This window comes from Clinocottus analis, unplaced genomic scaffold (assembly GCF_023055335.1).
Source record: "Clinocottus analis isolate CAN_PGR_092001 unplaced genomic scaffold, fCliAna1.0.p SCAF_1, whole genome shotgun sequence".
NCBI classification, from domain to species: domain Eukaryota; kingdom Metazoa; phylum Chordata; class Actinopteri; order Perciformes; family Cottidae; genus Clinocottus; species Clinocottus analis.
The window spans coordinates 23,285,430-23,303,435 of NW_027175820.1; positions in this window are offsets into that span (position 1 = coordinate 23,285,430).

The following is an 18,006-nucleotide window of genomic DNA, read 5'->3' on the forward strand; positions in this document are numbered from 1 at the left end:
TAAGACGAGCATTTGATTGAGTTTGAATAAAACACGGTAGATGTTCCCAACCGGATAAAAACAACAACACCGGGCCCTTGGATATTTTCAGGTCAAGGACAGAAACCGCCTGGTCCTCCCCTTCCCCCAGTCTGCAGGCTGGAGTTTTGCCTCGCAGATCTTCAGGGACTGAAGCCGCCGTCAGACTCTAAAATAAGTCTGTGGCACAATCGATGGCCGGTCCACAGCTGGCCTACTTTAGCCGCCTCGCGCACAGAACCCAGCGGATTATGAAGGTAGATTTGTCTTTTTTACCTGAGCAAATTTCTTGTTTGTAAGTAAATTATCTCCAAATCTTTGCTTTCAATAAAAAAAAAAACGCTCAAAAAAAAAAAAAAAACACTCTAAAAACAAAATTGCTCTGAAAAAAACGCTCTCAGAACGAAAATTAGCTGTAAAAAAACGCAAAAAAAAAATTGCCAAAAAACCTTTAAAAAAATTCCTCTGAAAAGAAATAAATAACAAATGCTCTCAGAACTCAAATTTGCTGTAAAAAAAACGCTGGAAAAAAAATTGCTCAGAACTCAAATTTGCTCGAAAAAAAAAGAAATTTCTCAAAAAGATGTCATCTTACGCATGCCCCGCCCACTTCGTCAACAACCCAACTCGTCACTTTTCGGATTGAGAGTGCAGATCTTTTTTTTTTTTTTTTGAGCAATTTTTTTTTTAAAGGGGAACTTTAGTTTTAATGATAATTGTGATAATTTACTTACAAACAAGAAATTTGCTCGGGTAAAAAAGACAGAAATGTACCTTCATAGAGGATGAGCTAACGCGATCCAGACACATCCAGGAGCCTCACACGCCAGTCACCTGATACTGTTTATTTCTCATATTCACTCCATATTTCTGCCACAGGTCTCACGCACGGTTTGGGAATAGTTCACTTTCACACAATTAACATTTTTCTTTCAGGTTTATTATTTGATTTTGTTTTGGCATCCGGATACATGATTGCAATTACTTTTTGGCTTTTGGAAAAAGGACTGCATATTTTTCTTGCACACTGCATTAACAGATAAAAAGAATACTTCATCAAGGCTACTCTGAAACAGGAGGCGGCGGCTTTGTAGGATATGAAACGGCGTTAGGTTTTGAAAATGATTTTATCATTTGTATTTAATACGGTGGTTCATTTACGATAAAGAGGGCAAATCTGGGGATTTGTTCACAAAACGCTATTACCCCCCCAAAAAACTGTCCTTTAACGTACATTTTAGGACTTTATTGGAAACATTTTGGATTATATATATTTTTTAAGTTCATATTTGTGTGCAAATAAGTCAAAAAAATGAGAAAATATGTGATAGAGGTCAAGAAGCCGCTTATACAACGGACCTCACACCAACAGAGAAAGACAAGGCAACTTTATTCATGTAGCACAATTCATACACTTTATTTAATATGTTCATCATAATACATATTTTTACATATACATGAAATTCACTCTCTGCATTTGACCCATCCTTAGCAATTCAGGAGCAGCGCCCGAGGAGCAACTGGTGGTTCAGTGTCTTGAATGAATCAAATGTGATGACCAATAACATTTTTAAATGTTCCTCAGGATACAGAGCTCTTGATATCGTGTACTTGTACCTGTACGCTACACCTGAGGACGTACTGGCCCTGTGTTGGTAAAGAGGGAGGCGAAGTTGAGCAACCTGTCTGGCATTTTATAAATGAATTGGGGGGAATACATGAATTAAACTGAAGTGTCAGCACTTTACGGAGTCGAAATGAAAGGACTGAAAGCAACCATCAAGTCCTTTGAAGAGTGAGGGATGATGGCAGTTAAAGTGTCTGGGAGCCGTTGAAGTGGAAGCATTGTACGAAAATATATATAAAAACATATATTTTTAAAGTTAGCAGAGAGTACGGTAAAAAAAAATGTTTACACTATTCAACAACAAGAGAGGGTCAACTTTATTACTCCTTACCTTTCACAATAAAAGTCTTCGACATATACACTACTCTGCAGAACTCAGTTTCAATGAGAGAATTTGTTTGAGAGGAAACTGACAGAACTTAGCGTACAATAGCTTCAGCTACACAACAATATAGTTCAGATTGACTGCTAAAGACGCTGCTCTGGAGGATATTTTTTGTCATGCCCCCGAAGTTTAAAGGTCTATAAAGTTGCGATGGTTTGACTTTACAGAGAGCTGAGTGAACACAGGTCGGACTAAACAACTCATTTCAGCTCCGCTACATCCGGAAAACACAACGAGAATGACTTCATATGAATGTGAGGGAGAAATAAAAAAACGATTCTTACCACCAAGCGTGTCATGTAAATGGACCTGAGGCCTGGTCTTAGCTGGCCTGTGGCTGCAGGAGCTCAAGCTGGAGGTAATAGAGTTTGGTGAGATTGAGATTCTCCGGGTGAGACGGAGGGGAAGTGTGCCGCGGCTTTTCATCTTGTGGAGAAATTGAGAGGAGAAAGACCGGCAGAAGCGTTGATTGGAAAACTTTTTTGGTTTCCTTCGGTGTCATCCGTTGTATTGTCGCGCGTGTGCAGCATCTCACTGCCCACATCTCCATTCAGATTGATGTGTGATTGTGTATCCCAGAAGTTAGAATCAAAGCAAGCGAATGTCACAAAGCATAATGATGATATTTTTATTAAAAATAAGTGTATGATAAGTGTGTATAACCGTCACGGGCCGGGATTTTTTTTTTTTAACGCATTCTTGAGGTTTCAAATAATAACTGTATTTTACCTTTCTGCATTTCAGCAAGAAATCTACAACTAAACAAAACCCAAAGAAGTGTGAGGTCTGCAATTTTTACAGATGCATGAGAGCAAATCTATTTTTAATCATATTTCTTCCATCCATCTCAAGCATCTTTGTGTCTGTGCAAAGACTTAATCATGTGGTACTAAACTCAGAAATAGAAAAATTCCAAGATTTTGCGACAATCCTAGCGCATTGGTGTGCAGGGGGTCGTCCTTCAATCAGAGGATCGGCGGTTCGATCCCCGGCCCCGCTGGCCAGCGTCGATGTGTAGAGCTGCGACCACGTTGTATGAAAGTTAGATAGTCCTGATGTGGCACCTTGCATGGTAGCTCCTCTCATGACTGTGTGAATGATTCCTACGTAAAGCATCTTTGAGTGTTCAGAAACAAAATCAAACCATTATTATTATTTCACATTGGAGCAAAAGTATCCCGACATTCATGTGTCCATGCATCTGCAGCACAATGCGTTTCCATATTGATCCAAACTGTCTCTGTTTTTTGAGTGTTTACAAGCAGCAACTCACAATGTGACAATATATCATACATCTAATGATAAGCCCTGCATGGTGATCTATGGAGAAAGAGCAGCTGTGACCGATATATATATATATATATATATATATATATATATATATATATATATATATATATATATATATATATATATATATATAAGAATGGGCCCACTAAGGTGTGCAAAGTTTGCAGGATTGTGTGAGGATTGAGATGGGATTCAGGAGTCGTCTGGGGATCGTGAATGTCTGTCCAAGTATAGTCTGCATGCTAGATTTCAATTTAAAAAAAAAAATTATAATGTTTTTAGGTCATCCATTCATTAAAAAGAACCCAATTTTTTTTTTTTAAATGTGGCCTTTATTTTTTCGCCGATTTTTGACTTTCAAGGTTTTGCTAGGCTCGAGGGAATGGACCGCAGAGATCTTGAGCTTAGTAACGGAGCAGAATTGTATTCCTATTGATGTGTTACTCTCACTATATGGGCTGAGGGGCACTTTCAATAAGAGAGAGAGAGAGAGAGAGAGAGAGAGAGAGAGAGAGAGAGAGAGAGAGAGAGAGAGAGAGAGAGAGAGAGGTGCATGACTGGCAGCCATGAGAATGTCATTAGGATTAGCTGTAAAATGTAGGCCATCCTCCATTTTCCTGGTATGGCCCACCGAGCAGCAGAGAACACCTTATGTGTGCGGTAAAGTAAATATACAGAGAGAAGGAAATATCAAGCGATTCACTATTTATTAAGAGGTCTTGCTTTGGTTTATTGCCTTCACTGTGTTTTTATAGATTTTAATCATCATACATCTTTAGGAGGAAGACAGCTAAGAAAATACCATGGGTGTGTGTCCTTGATCTTTAAGAGGTACTTCATTCTGTTCAATTTCAGGTTAACTGAACAATGATGTAAAACATTTGCGTCGCATTTTGGCACGAAAACGTCAGCAATAAGCCGCGAGAGGCCGGGATTTATAGTGATTTTACAACAGCTAAGGGGCGACGCGGAGCCTCGGTCGGCGTATTTGTTTTTGTAAAGCGGTTACTACATATGCGTGGAGAGGTTTTCATAAAACAAAAGAATGCAATAATGTATTGATAACAAATAATATAACACCAAGCAACGCAGCTCTCCAGTGACACGCAGCAGAACGCAGCAACACACAGACACAGCAACACATAGCTGAAGCAACACACACAGACAGAGCAACACAGACGCAGCAACACACAGCTGAAGCAACACAGATGCAGCAACACACAGCTGCAGAAACACACAGACGCAGCAACACACAGACGCTGCAACACACAGACGCAGTGGAGCGCAGGCTTAAAGATTGGGCCGTATATGAACACGTATCTGGATGTGAGCATTAGTTGTGTGCTTGTAGGAGCAGCGTTCCATCACATTTGCACTCTTTGTCTGTTGGTACAGTTTGTTTGTTTTCTTGCTCGGTGCCAGAAGCGAGGACAAGGCTCTCGTCTCTCGCTGTGGTTCTGGCGCCTGTGAGGCTGCAGGGTCGGCTCCCATTTATGACCCCGAGGTCACCGACATGACTTTACCTGCCTCCAAGTTTTTGTAAAGTGGTCCTTTGCAAGTCTGTGTAGACTGCTGCGGGGGTGGCTGCTTTACAAACATCCCTGGCGAGCATGAAGCCAAAGAACTTCACCGCCATGGGCTCTATACCGAGAAGAGGGTGTGGAAAGGTTTTCATCGTGTTGCAGTTAGATTAAAACCAAATATGCTCACTTTCCCCTCGCTGTTGTTCTTTGCCAGGAACAGCCGTTAGCTCCCATCAACTTCTCTAAATCAGCTTTTCATTTTTTATTACTGGAGCATTGATGGCATATTACCAAAGATATACTTTAATCAATGCCTTTTCATAGTTTAACAGCTAACTAGCTGGCTAGCTAGCTCGACCACAGCTATCTGCACCGGAGCGCGGAAAAGTTTACCTTCACACACGTCTAAACACAGCTAGAAAAATGTGACACGTGGCTTTTAATTTTATATTAGTGGAACATCGATGGCATATTGCCAAAGATATACTTGAATCAACATTGAAAAAGGAATGTGCCTTTTTATAGTCCAACAGCTAACTAGCTGCCTAGCTAGCTCGACCACATCTATCTGCACCTGAGCGCGGAAAAGTTTACTTTCGCGCACATCTAAACACAGCTAGAAAAAACGGGACACGTGGACGCGAGAGGATTGACCGACGCGTACTACCTGCCGTGACGAGTCCGGCGCTTCCTTGTTTGGAGGGACAATGTCAGAGACCGGAAGCAACTCAGACATGTCACATGTTCCCAAAGAGAAAATGGCAACCTGGTGGTTGCTGCTTTCTGACTTTTGAACATGAAAGACTAGACTGTTGGAGATGAAACGTTGGATAAGAATCTGAGCATTCAGGAGAGAGTTCATTGTTAATTTCCTTCCACATTCAGAAGAAAGAAATGAGAAAAAAAAAAGCAAAACAGAGTCAAAGAACAAAAGCGAAAGCGCAAGTGTTTATTCTGCAGCCGCTGAGAGAATAATATGCTGATCTCAGTCAGACTTTGGTAAATCTCAGACAAGTGTAAATTAAAAGAGCAGTATGTGACCGAGACGCTGAACTGGAATATTTTGAGTAATGCTGACTGCTGAGAATAACATTATGAAGTGGAAACAGCAGATGTTTCACCCAACAAAAAAACTATATGTACAGACTCTAGACACCGAACAGTGTTGTTTCCTGGAAGGAAGACATTACGAGACCGACTGTATTCTTGTCTCAGGCTTCGTGAAAAATAAAACATGATGAGTTTTTAATCCCTCCAGTTCACTTGGAGATGTGAGGACTCGACTGACGACGACATGACTTCTGTGATTAAGTCGCTATTCAAACTGCTCACGCCCCATCTTCTACCAACAACCAGATCTGGTTTCCTTTAAACATTATCACAAGCTTAACCACAACAAAGTAGTTTTACTTTAGTTTTTTTTAGTCTGAACTGGACAGAAAGTGCTCGCGTTGGCTAACTCTGACACGTTTGGTCAACAACATAATACATTACAAAGCTACACATCTTACATTATTAGCAAAAATATAAGCTCTCTACCTTTTTTATTTTCAATATTTTGTCTTTTACACTGTAAAACAACATTATTGTTGCAATTAACTCTCCCTAATTAACTTTGTCATTATGGCCCATTGGCTTTATGCATTAATAAAAACACTAAATCATCTAAACTAAGCCTTTTAAGATTAGCCATCTTTAGGCAAAACTGTTTATAATGTAATACCAGTACAAAACTAGAAGCATCCGTATGTTGCAGTTTCTAGAAGCGATGTAATGAAATGATACATATTTTGTAATAATGTCCATAATGCAATACACCTGTGCTGTATTATAGCATACAGCATACACTCCAGTGATATTCTGCATGCGTGAAGAAGATGACTATTACAGTAATAAATGTTCGCATTTACCGTGTAGCTTTTCCCACAATACTCCTGTGTCCCTCCCTAAAACGGGTCAAAGGCAGAGACAGAAAGGGGAACACCTGCATGTGGCATCCATTTATCTAACATGACAGTAACAGTTTAGCGCTAGGAAATAATCCCTTAAAAAAGCCTTAAGTGGCTCATTGAATGTAACCAGACCCACAGAGTCCAGCTTTGGTTTCAGGATTTTAGATAACTTTGCAGTTTTATTGTCAACCCCTGCCTCTTTGAGGAGACTGCGGCTGTATCTTTGTGACAGACTACAGCCGATGGAGTCCCATTTTTGATCAGATAGAATGCGATAAAAAGTATAAATAGATCCAGTAAGCTCTGCCATTAAAGGATCTGCATGAGACAGTCCCATCGTTCGCACTCTTTCTTTGTGGTACTGCATTTATAGCTCATACGATCGTCATCACTGTTGTAATAAAATTACTGAGCTGTGAATGTTAATTGGAACTGCTACAATATGCCGTAATGGGCCAATTTTAACAAACAATTAATTAATTTCGTTTTTTTTGAAGGTATATATTGGGTGCTAGTGGGCAAACTACTGTAGTGAGTTACACACTAGCAGGTCTGGAACAACAACGACGGCCACTTCAGGCTTCTTTCTATTTTCTATGAACTGTGGTGTTTACTTCCCCCAGGCATGTTGTTCCTCAAGATTGAACATAGTTTATTGAAGGGGGGTTAAAAAAATAAATAAAAGCTCTTGTTCACTTGATCGCAAACAATAAGTTCACACGGTTTATGATATTTGTACCATCGGCTCTAGCCTCGTAACTGATGATAATCCCAATAAAAAAGAGTTTCCTAGTTGGATATATCGTGGCTAGACAAAATTGTAACACAGCAAATAAACTACAATAGCTTTCTTCTTTTTTCAGCACTCATTGTTTTGAAAGTTGTGTGACCAGATAATGGAAAGTCATATTAATCTTCTACCAAATTCACTATGCAATGTGCCCCAAAAAGATGTGATGTAACGGTGTTGATGTGGGCAATGTTTAGGAATGGTCACTGATCTGTGGGTTGTGAATGTCACTTTTAGAAACCATTGATGTTCGTGCATATTCATATTAAGTGTCTTAAGTGCCTTTTTTTTTCCAAAGCAGAGACTATCCAAATTGATCATCAGATGGCCTTTCAAATAAAAGGGAAGCGCCATATTGGTAAGAAAGATAAAGAAACAGTGGAATGATGTCATTTCCTCCCTGTGTGTTGTATCGTGGACCCATCGCCAGAAAGAATCCCCAAGTATTTGGGAAAATTGCTTAAAAAAATATTGCAAAAGGTTATAAATAATACATATAAAATGTATTCACGGCAGGAGTACACTGAGGGCCCTTTTTTTGGCGACAGGTTTGGTGTTGCAGCTAATTAAAACAATAAAGCAGTGTAACAAAATACTGCTAATACGCAAGGCAGTACCAGTTAAGTACTAGGAGGTAAAACCTGGATGTGTGATACTGAGATTATTTAAGAAGCTCAACCTTACCAGCGATCAATTTAAGTTGAATGGCTCATTATCTACAGTTGTATTCATAAGGAAAACAAACGAACAATAGAATTATTAGAAACAGATTTCTTGTGGTGAAACACTAAAGACGTCTCCATTAAGTCAAAAAAAGTTGAATCGAGGTAATTACTAGAATAATAGCAAGTGCAGTCAGACCAGCTGTGAGCACTTTCTTGTATAATTAGCATTGCCACCAAACAATAAATGGCTTTAAAAATAATCACTCCTCCGTCAGCCAGAAGCATAATAAACTGATTGGCGTTATGTTCCCCGCGACTTTAAACGAGGTCTGTCAAGCACTCTTTTTCTGGCTTGAGGACATGTTCAATGAGTCACTGTGATTCTCATGTAGTCTGCACTGTTTGAGAAATCCTTGTCATTCTTCATCCGACAGTGTGGCTGAGGAGCAGAGTGCGAGTTGGAAGGGGACTTGATTGGTATGTTTTGAAGAAAACATGCCATCATTACAGTTGATGACATAACTGCTGCATTTGTCATGTGTGATTCTGAAAATCCCATTTTCTATGATGTCCACCAAATAAAACTCAACTGGGAGTGCTTCCGCACTGGAATTGCGTACCTTGTTATTAAGAGTGTGGGACCGAGGATGACGAGGTCTGTCAAGTGTGTGTGTAAATCTATCTATCCATCCATATAGATATAAATAGATATATAGATAAATACATAGATGGATAGCTAAATAAATAAATGGATAGCTAGCTAAATAAATGGATCGATAGATAGATAGATATACACTGTAAAACCTGATGAGTAAAGTCAACTCAAATAGTTTAAGCAAACCGATTGCCTTAAACCATTAAAGTTAAATAACTCAAATCCTTTTAGTGGGAACGAATGCTTGAATGGAGTACTATTAACTCAAGTATTTATTGTTATGTATACTTAATTAAATACATGACTAGTACTAACTCCATTCTTTGTATTGAACTTAAAAAATATTAATTAGTTAAACTTATTTGGAATGTTTGTATGAACTCAGATGCAATGAATTTGAAGAACCAATATGATTTTTTTGACCACAACATTACAGATATGGCTGTGCTGTATATATATTTTTAAATTGGGTTAGCTTAATTCTTTTATTAAGATGAGTTGGTAGGTTTTCCAGTGTATAAATATTATAAACCTGCCCACCAGCCCTTTGGGATTCACAACCCTTCATCTGTTATCACAATACAGCTGTTTAATTATGACAAAAAAAATGCAGGTCAGCAAAGAAAACCCATTTAAGAAATCAGATTAGTGGAAGTCTGTTCTGCCTATTTCAAAAGATAGAAGTTACATTAAATGTACAGCGATAATAATTGCTTTTTGCAAAATTGTACAGTAATCATAGTTTGCTTTTTTTTTCGGGGATTATTTTAAACCCAAGAATTTGCACTAATTCCAAAAGACCTTTTATAATAAGACGGCGGTGGAGGGGCGTGGGGGGGTAAAGGCAATTTATCTCAGTATGTCTTGCTCATATGAAAGAGTTGTCTGGCTTCATTGTGTCATCAGAGGTCATTTAGCTTCAGATGGCTCTCTGGCCTCTGGGACTTTCTACCCGAATCGTCCATTAATCTTAAACTCTAACAGAGGTCTCCACCACTCTCGTGTTATGCAAGGGCCTTATTGTCACTCTACTGGAAAAGAGGCACTTACAGCTTGGCCTTTAATTGTTGTATTGTTTATCCATTGTTACTCATCATCATGCTGTAATTTGTTGTTGTTAAAAAGGTTTGGATTATGGTGATTTCCGATAGGAAAGAGGTTAAAAGTTAACAGAATGATTTCCATCGTTTCACATCGAAACTTCTTGAAGGATTGACAATGATCCGAGCCACAAAGATTAAGGAAAAGTTTTTCTGGTGTCATTTATGTGCGCATTAGTAGTCAAGGCCGCTCACATTGCCAGACACTAGACCAGGAGAAAGAGAGATGTGTCAACAACGAATTGATCTTTAAGAACATCTGAAAAACATTTTTTTTTTTTTAGGTTCTCAAACTGGCTATGTACACTAGCGTTTCATGCATTTTTTTTTGTAATTCTGTGGGAAACATAGATAAGGATGTTGGTAGCCTGAAGGCAAAGCTCTCCATTTATCTGTCAGTTTTATGTTCCAATCCTCAGATGTGGTCACGAGGTGTGTGCTGTGACTTATGGAGTAAGAGTAAGATAAAAATATCCAGCTTGATCTATACTTAGAAAATTAAGGAAACTTTTTGCATCAGATTATTATGTAGATCTAGCGAGACTAATTTTTTGCAATGATTTTATCGGCTTTAGCTACTTGAGAAGATAATTCAAAACCACACAGTTGATTGGACAGTTAATTTGTTTCATTACTGCTTTTTCTGACTAAAACTTTACATTTGGGTCTAAACATTCATCCTGGGGGCCACGTGGTCCAGTGTGACCTACAAGAAAAATTAGCCGGCATTACATAAATACGTCTGATTCAGGAAAAAAATGCCCAATGTCATTTTATTACAATGTATTATTGTTAATATCATTGAATTATATACTACATTGAAATCCACTCAGATTTCTCCTTTCTGGTGTAAATGGTTACAGACTTAATTTTGTTTGTTGGAAATCTGGGTTTCAATGTCAGGTGAGAAGCTACTGCTCCTTCTTACTGAAAAGAATAATTTGAGGTGAATGGGACATTGTATTCTAAACTAGGAAGATACCTTGGGGCACACCTGAAATATTATTATAATTTCTGTATCCCATCAGGCCCGAGAATGCCTCAGGATCCCCCAAAGAAGAGCTGGAAGATTTGACGTGGAAAAAGGACTATATCTGGCTTTACGTGCTGCCATCGCATTTCTGGATTGTTGGATATTGCCACTGCTAATACGTAGTATGAAAATAGATGGATGGATGGATAGCGCTGAGGGCAAACGTTGATACAGTTTTCCTATCTGATGACCTGCATGCCTTGACTCCAGTTGCTGGACTGACATGGCTTGTGCAGGCTGAAAGAGACGTCATCATGTATCTTCATGTGAAGCAGAGTTTCTGACTTGACAAGTCTTCATTCCTAAATAACGAAACATGTTGTTAGCATTGGCGGAGCGTCAGGGCCTTTAAGCTTTCTCTGGTGGCCGAAACAGTGACCTCCCTCTACCCTCTTGGTGGTGACAGTAACTCTAGGGACATTTTTTCCCCCCAGTCCGCCCGTGATGTGGACTATACGGCACTCATTGAAGGCCTACGTCTGAAACCCACGGCCTGCCGCTGGTTGTTAGTAACTTTCTCAAAGACCCAGACAGGCTTTGTCCAATCCACTCAAGACCCACAAATCTCCTGTGTCACCCTGCTGTGTAACACCACCAAAGTACTTTTAGCTCTGCTACTGGACTGTTCAATGAAGAATTACAATACTGCTTTTTGTTTGTAATACTGCCAATATATATAAATACTTTCATCAATGGGCCAAAGGCTGAATTACCATTGTGTTACCCCCTCAGCAATGTAGACTTATAAGACATTTATTTCAGTGGAAATCTTTAATATTGCCACTTTTTCTGGCCTAGGCAACTAGAGCTGCTGGGTAAAGGTAAGGAAAAGATCACCCTCATAGTTTAAAGAAACCAATGTTGGTTACTGGTTAGACATTAGGACACAAACTGTGGTCCCCAGTTTTGAAGTCAATCAATTTATATGTTCTTCCCAGGACATCCTGCAAGGGTGTAACATCATCAAGACACTTCCACTCTTGCTGTTTAATGTGAACAGTTGTTATTTGCACAACTGCAAGAGGCTGCTTTTAAGGAAAACGGTTTATGCCATTTGACAATATGCCATTGCCCTTTTATCTTGTGAGGACTGTCCTTGTCCTTTTTTTTTCATGGATATGACACTGAGAAGAAAGAGTGCCGTCCTTTGAAGTTTTATTTCAGTGCCAGTTCCTGACACTATTCCTGAGGCCACTGTCTTTCAGTGTCCTTCTACTTTCTGCAAACAATGTCTCTACCATCTTGAAAAAGAAAAAATCTTACTGCACTGTGCTAAGATTTACATGATGACCATCTGTATCTACTTCATTTTCTTTTTTTTAACCGGAGAGTGAATACAATGAAAGCTGCAAAAAAATCAGTAGATGCATGCAAAGGATAAAGATAATGTACAACCTGTTGTTTTCTTTGTATAATGAAATAGCATTCAACCTTTGGCTTAAGTACAGTAAACGTCACGCCTAGCAGGTCTTTGTCTCATGAGCTCTTTTTTGTGTGTCACATACCATTATTGCTGCAAATCCCCTCCGCTGTGGCTACGAACTTCATGCCACTTTCATCAAAAACTAATTTTCAACCTATACACGTTATTATCAGATTAATGCCCCACTGTGGTTAGTGACCCTAATTAGGTTAAAATGTCATATCCTTGCCCACCGCTGCTGTATGTAATGAGCAACTATGCAAAGGTTTTATTATCACTTTTTTTCCCCCGTCTCAGCAGCGTCTGCAGGGTGTGAACTCTCTAATTTGGGAGGTGGGGAGGGGGAAATCCATATGGCCTCCATTGACAGTCACACGATCTAATGAGTGCTATTTTAGCATATGGCACCCTGTAGCTAATTTGAATCTGTGGAAATGAAATGTCTGCACTCTGTATTTACTGTAAAGCACTTCCCCATTTGTACTTTAATAATTCCGACCAGGGGAATACCATTAAGACTCAATCCACTTTAATAGCGCTTCTCCCAGTAGCTAATAATCAGAACTCCATTTCTGTGCATAGTAAGTTATAGCATTATAACTATATTTAAAACCGTGAACCAAATGTCACGCTGGGTACGACGCCGTGCTCCGTTGATCTTGTTAGCGTTTGCACCCAAATGATATACTCTAGCGCTGCTGACAGATGTAACTCCTATCAAGGAAGTGCAGTGTTGAGTGTGAGGTTGTTTTGATGAGCGTTTTTTGTCAAAACATCGGAAAGGTGCAAACAGCAATAGCAGGGGGCCAAGCAATCAGCCCGTTCTGAATGGATCCAATTTGATTGGGCACATGCCGTAGTTGGCTATAATATGGAACTTCTTCTTTTCAATGTAATTTCAAACATATTCAAGGGCAGATCTCTCTCATAGAACAGTTTGACAATACGAAGGAGAGTGGTGGGTTATGCTACCAAGCAAACGAAGGAGAGTGGTGGGTTATGCTACCAAGTAATATGAAGGAGAGTGGTGGGTTATGATACTAAGCAAACGAATGAGAGTGGTGGGTTATGCTACCAAGCAAACGAAGGAGAGTGATGGGTTATGATACTAAGCAAACGAATGATACGAATTATACTGGCTGCGGAAAAGGTTAAGAACTTGACATTTTTCTACAATATTTATGTAAATCCAATGTGACGAGAGCTGCCATTCCCCATGTGGGAAGAAGTTACTTACTGCTCAGAGCCACATTCAAACCAAGAGTGGGTATCAAAAGAAAGATTTTTATATTGGGTATTCCTTTTAAAAGAATGTCAAGATATAGTGTGTGAAACTGTTTGACGACATCCGAGACACTCACTCAACTTCAACCGTTCTATTTAATGGTTTAGAGTCGCAGGTATTAAAACATATGGATCCCTTTCCTCTTGATGGCACATGTGGGTCTTTAAAGTCCCATGGTAGTCATGCATGAAGGAAGAGTTGTACTTTATGAGAACGGCTTGGGTCCGTTGGGCGCTTATTGAATAAGTGCTACAACTCCTTACGACTGAAACCAAGATCCTGTGCCTTTCACGAGGATGATTGTTAACATCTCTATGGCAAACTATGCTCATTTGTTGTCAGAGAAACACAAAGTTAAATGTTAACTATCCCACCACTGCCACCAATTGTTAGGATGACCGAGTGGCCAGATCAATAAAAGAGGCAATCTGGAGACCAAGCCGTTGAGTTGCAACATCATTTTTATGTCACCTGACCCCCGCAAACAAATTAAGCACCTTTTAAACACCCTTGGGGACTAATTGGCCTCGATAGGTCTGTCTGTCTACCCAAAAATATGTGCCTTAAACATTTATATTATTGTGCCAACCCCCAAAATAACCCTCCTAACTTACTAACATATATACCCGGTATAAATTAACTTATAACACTCATTTAATTAACAAAAGACAGCAATAACCCCGTCACCTCCCCCTACCCGCTTCCTCCACTTGGTCCCACCCGGGACTAAATGTGGGTGCTCAGGCACCCGGGGAAAACTTTAGCCCGAATACCCTGGGAAAGAGGAAGCAGGTAGAGGTGAGTTTAAACATGCAATCAATGATATTGCCACTGATCATATTACTAGTCCTTGACTTGACAACACGTCGTTGCAGTCAGCAACGACATCATGCTGTATATTTAATGTGTTACTGTCAGAAAGCAAGGAACATCTGATTGAAATTATTGAGTACTCATGTAGGCACTTGGTATTGGAAAATACCCACACGTAAGTACTTGTACATCGACTTAAAACAGTGTTATTGGTGCACTTAAAGTCATTTTTCTCTCTCACTGAGAGTTAGATGAGATTTGTGCCAGCCTCATGCTCGGGTTGGTTTCAATCAAATAAACTGTAAGACTGCCAAAAAGGCTAAAATATCCAACCATTCTTTTCAATTTATTTTGGGTTTATATGCAGGACTTTTTGTATTGGCTAACTACATTTTTTGTTGGGCCTGAAGATCACAGATTGTATCTGACTTTTATGACAACATTTAGAGTATGAAGAATAGGCCCAATAAAAAGCAATCATCAGTAGGTCGCCTGTTGTTCCGACTTAAAATCAAAAGCTTTCAACTCATTATTTGGCTAAAGAAAAAGACGAGGTGTCTCTTCATACAACAGGGCTGCCTTTTACTGAGATCCTCAGGTAAAGCCAGTAAATATGTACCAACAATCAAAACAACAGTTCAGGGATGGAACAATAAAGTTGTTGTCTCTCTCTCTCTGACTTTGAAAAATACATAAAACAGAAAGTAATGTCAATTATTCTCAGCACAGCTACAAAGTCGAAAAAGTTCCATCAATCTTGCACATCGCTGGTGCCTGTCCTGCAGAATGGAAAAGTAGGTTCTTTTTTAAGAACCACTGTTTTACACCAAGTTCAACACCCGTACGGTGAGAACTCTATCACCGGAGAGACACAGAGAACCGAATCTAAGTCGGGAGCTACGGGAAATAGACCAGAATGCAATGTACTCTTACTTGCAATGTTCAGAGTCGCTCTTGGAATCTGGAAGAACTCCCTGTCTTCTATTTCTATCACAGTTTCCACCTAAATCCTCCAGCTGAATATTACAGGTGCACATGATAAAATGATGTGAATGACGAAAAAAAGGGGAAATTACAGGTAATCCCAGACTTGATAAGCAGGGAAAGAGGAAACATTAGGAATTAAACTACAACTTCATAGCAAAATGAAAGTATTGAATCTTATGATTTCGCTTCAAAGGATCAGTGTATCTATTGTTACAGGCGTAATGTGTTTTTACATTGAATTCTGTACTCTGCATACACACATACATTTAAAAGGGGTCAGCAAAAATGTCAATGATTTATGTTCGTAATGTATTGTTACAGGACAGTTAAACGCTGCTTTAATCTGTCTTTCAAAACATCCAGACTTTCTAACCCTGTCTGTGGCACTCAGCCCAGTGGCTCCTACTGCTGACAAAAATCTTTCAAAATGGGGCACAAATATATAGCTGAGATAAAAAAAAAGAAGAAGCGGGAAATACCTAAAAGACCGGGGGGCTCATTTATAAAAGCATCCCATGCAAGTGGCTTTAATAAAAAGGTGAAATTATTTAAAAATTGAGATCATGACCTCCGACCTCATTAATGTCCCATTAGAACCCAAATGTCAATGTTGACATATGTTGTTATTTACTTAACGTTACAAACTTACTTATTGTTAGTTAAACCATGATGTTTTAACTAAACCTAACCAAGAAGTTTTGTTGCACAACTTGTTTTATTATACTTTAATCACAAAAACTGCGCCCCTAGGGGGAAATGCATTTCCCTCAAAACATTTAAAAATATAGTTTAGATGTATTGGAACTAATTGCGTTGGACTTCTACACTTAAAAAAGCATAATTATGGAGGTTTACCGGGAGGGCAGGACGTGCATTGATCACTAGGGGCTGCTAATATTTTACGAGCATTATGGCTCTCGTAGCTGGTCTTTGAATATACACCCTGCATTAAAGAGCTTTTGCCCTTCGAGAGATCTAATCTCAGCGATACAGCAGTAGGTTGTCATTCCAATCACACCGTTGCCTTCTGCAGGAGAGACACTATTTTTTTGTTCAGTCTAGCAAGAGTGTTTACCTCTGCCTGAAGAAAGTAGAGAGCAAAAGTGGGTCATGCTTGGGATAAGTGCTGCTTTATAAAAATGAATCAAACTTGCGGAGACAATTCATGTCCAGAGTGTTTTCTGTGTTCCCTGATAATTACCTCCTGGTCGCGATGCACCGCTCTACAGCGGTGGTGCCCGTTCGATCCATAACTTATTCTGCTCTCACGGCAAATTCGAGCGAAAGAAAAACAAAAACACCCCACTTCATTTCCTCTCCTATTATTGAGTGAAAAGCCACAATTTTTTTGGGGAGGGGGAAATTGGAGTGCCAAAATTACACATAGGTCCAAAAAATGTTCTTCTTCGAGGGAAGAGTTGCAGCTCAATTATTTTCATATTGAAAGGCAGTACATCTGAGAAAACATAAATCATGTTCCCGATAAAGTGACAGTCAACAAGACTCCCAACTGTTGCAGGTAAAATAAAAACAAGGCATTGAGTCCCCGGAGTCTCATTAAGACGTCCCTCTGGAGCCCCTGCCGCCTGTACAAGTCTCTGGTGGTGCAGAGTCATAGCCTGCTCATGGTTTCCACCCGCTCCATTTGGCCTTTTAAAGCCACACTGGACCTTCAACTCTCCTGCGCAGCTGGATTTAACAACACGCTCTGTTTGCTGAAGCTTCACCTTCACTCTGCGGTTTACCTTCAGCGGGAACCATTCCTTGGGTGTTCTCAGGATAAAACATCTCAATCTGTGCAGTAAAACCATCACTGTGTTTTCCTCATTGCACACTTTCTCTGATAACCTTTAAATGCAGCAGCTGCCCATACAAAGTACATACTGTGATGGTGCGTTCACACCAAAACACATTTTACTCGCTCGATTTTATGTGGTTTATTTGCTTTTTCACAACCAGTCGCGGCAGAAAGGGAGCGCGACTACGTTACACCCAACTTACCAGCACATAGCCTCACTAGCTAACCTAAACTGACCCAGTATCACAGCTGAAAGGGAGCGCGGCTACGTTACCCCAAGTTACCAGCACCTAGCCTCATTAGCTAACGTAAACTGACTCGGTCACGTTCCTGTAAAACAGTTTTTATTTCCGCTATCGACCATGGAAAATTAACAACTATTTCTGCGTTATACTTGTTGAAGAAGTCCAACAAACGTGGGAACATCAAGCTCCCCCGTGTCTGGGTTCATAATATTATCCGTAGTCGCACATAGCGCCGACTCCTCCAGGACGAGTGTCTGAATGAATTCGCTTTCAGCGCTACTTAAGGCGGATCGGCAGCCATGTTGAATTCAGCTACGGCAGGACAGAGGAGCTATTTAACGTTGATTGGCTTTCAGAACTCAGCATCAGGCGACATTTTTTTATTTCAACTCTGGCGAGATTGCGAAAAAGCGAATA